Here is a 2,631-nt window from a genome sequence, read left to right as displayed (position 1 = left end):
GTGCTAGGATTAGAGGCATAAGCTACTGTGCCTGACCCAGTATACTCTTTTTTAATTAACAAAGAGAATAAGGTCACTCCCTGATATTACATAAAGTATTTTCCTATGAAAAATCATGTCTAAATTAGTAAGTCCTGTCACTGTGCTTGTAGTTAGTGGGTAGAATAGTATTTATTTGGGTATTTGGGACACATGACTGAAATGTAATAAGAGTAAATGTTAGAAACCAGAACAAGAAGACCCCATTAAAATGACATTCTAAAATATATATATTTCAGCAGCACATATACTAAAATTGGAACGATACAGAGAAGATTAGCATGGCCCCTGTGCAAGGATGACATGCAAATTCGTGGTGTTCCATATTTTTAATAAATTGTGGTATATGTACACCATGGAATATTATTCGGCCTTAAAGAAAGATGGAGATTTTACCTCCGTCATGTTTACATGGATAGAGCTGGAACATAGTCTTCTTAGCAAAGTATCCCAAGAATGAAAGAAAAAGTATCCAATGTACTCAGCCCTACTATGAAAATAATTTATAGCTTTCCTATGAAAGCTATAACCCAATTATAGCTCAAGAATATGAGGAAAGGGGAGAGGGAGCGGAGGGGAGGGGGGAGGATGGGTGGAGGGAAGGTGATTGGTGGGACCATACCCACAGTGCATTTTACAAGGGTACACGTGAATCTTTCTAAATGTAGAATGTAAATGTCTTAACACAATAACTAAGAAAATGCCAGGAAGGCTGTTAACCAGTTTGGTGAAAATATTTCAGATGGTATATAAAACTAGCACACTATGTACCCCATGACTGCATTGATGTACACAGCTGTGATTTAATTAAAAAAAAAATATATATATATATATATATTTAGAGACTCAAACAAAGAATGGTTATTTTTGCATATAATAAAGTCAAAATAATCAACCTGGTTTATTATTTCCTGATTTAAATTTGTCATATTTTTAAACTTCTTATCTATATTTTCCTATAGAAATAGAATAGATAGAATAGTTATGATTTATACTCATATATACTTAGTGAAAAATAAATAGAACACATTTTGATTTACACTTCAAAAATTTCAAAAGTTAACATACAGAGTATCATGCAATCATGATATCTCATCACTGGTGTGTTCCCTTTTGGTCCGTCACAATTGTGTTTTTGTGTTATTAGCCCTCCAGATTAAATCATGACCTGGAACGCTGAGCTAAGGCATGAGATGATATAAAGCTCTAAATGACTATATTACTAAATGAAATCTGAATGAGGGACAGTTTCCCATGTATATGACCAATAATTGTACCTCATAAGGAGTTAGAGATAGAAATAAATGACAGAAACTTTTGTCACTTTAATCTTACTTAAGAATCTTTCCTTCTTAAATGAACTTTCAGGTATATGCAGCTCAAACTCAGTATCCTGGTGAAAAGTCTATATTATATATTCAAGTTAGAATATTAATATTCTTTGACAAGGAATCAATATCTGAGGCTTCAAATAGTATAATATTGCTTAATTTGAAAAGAAATCAGGCAAAAGATTAAAAATTATGGAAAGTTCTCTTTGGCACCACTGTATTTGGGGGAGCCCTTTGATAAGGTTGGGTGGTCCTTTTAGTACTCTGAGTACCATTTCCTGAAGAGATTTACCCAGACCTTTATGAGTTGCAACCTCAACATTAGAGTAATTTTCTTTGTCAGTATCATTCTTTGTTGTCAAAAATTAGCAGCTTCGTTTCTGGAGTCTAGGTTTTCTGCAGCCAGGAGCTTGCTTTTTCTCTGATTCCAGATTGGCAGATGAACTGCGAGTCATATATAGGGTGGAAACTGGATCCCAGCATGAGGAGTCTCAGATGCTGGTCTTCCAGTTTGTGGGCAAAGCCTTCAGTCAGGACAGGATCTTCAAGGGAACATCTCTTGTCATCACCTACCTGCCTGCATCTGTCCTTCTGTCCTTCATGGAGATCAGGGTCATTAAACAAAACTGAATATTGAAAAAAAAAAAAAAAGAAAGAAAGAAAGAAATGCAGAAAGCTAAAGTGGAACAGCTTGTTGTCAGTGGCTCCTAAGAGCAATTCTGAAGTCATTTTACATTGCTATATATACAGCTACAGGAGTGTGAAATTCTTGAGGAATCTTTAACTTCGAGGGAGGTACATGTTTCAGAGTTTGCCAATTGTCGATTTTGGATCAAATGAAGTTGCACTTAAATACACTCTCCTCATTATTCCCACGACTTTTCTTGCTTCCTAATCCTCTCCAAGTTCCTCCCTTCTCTGCTTCTACTTCCATCACGTCCTGGTGAATGAATGTACGATCTACTTCTCATTATGCCTCATTGCCATCTCATTATTACATGTAGGTGTAATGAAAAGCTTCATTTCCTAGAAAATGAGAAATGCGACATTTTTTTTTCCCTAGAGAGCTTCATTAATACATCATTTTGTGACCTGAACCAATTTGAATGACCAGAAGCATCAATCAGTTCTGCTTATGTTCTGTTACTTTTCTAGAGCAATCAAGCCTACTTCAAATTACCTTATTTACATTTTACTATTTATACAGCTAGGGAGAAAGATAAACAGATATTTGCCAGTGGAGAAAACCAAGCACATTCCT

The 2,631-nt window shown here is 35.3% G+C and overlaps 1 protein-coding gene and 1 pseudogene across 1 annotated transcript in view; both read left to right on the top strand.

Annotated features, from left to right (window-relative positions):
• Positions 1-2,631, top strand: part of LOC100949794 (low-density lipoprotein receptor-related protein 1B-like) — a gene marked incomplete at its 3' end in the record, with an annotated part of 1,553,965 nt that overhangs the window by 747,906 nt on the left and 803,428 nt on the right. The window lies entirely within an intron of this gene.
• LOC111726412 lies at positions 270-370 on the top strand (annotated as a pseudogene).

The sequence above is a fragment of the Otolemur garnettii genome, unplaced genomic scaffold, assembly GCF_000181295.1.
Source record: "Otolemur garnettii isolate 467f Iridium unplaced genomic scaffold, OtoGar3 scaffold00064, whole genome shotgun sequence".
Lineage (NCBI taxonomy): Eukaryota > Metazoa > Chordata > Mammalia > Primates > Galagidae > Otolemur > Otolemur garnettii.
This window is presented reverse-complemented; position numbering and strand designations above follow the sequence as displayed.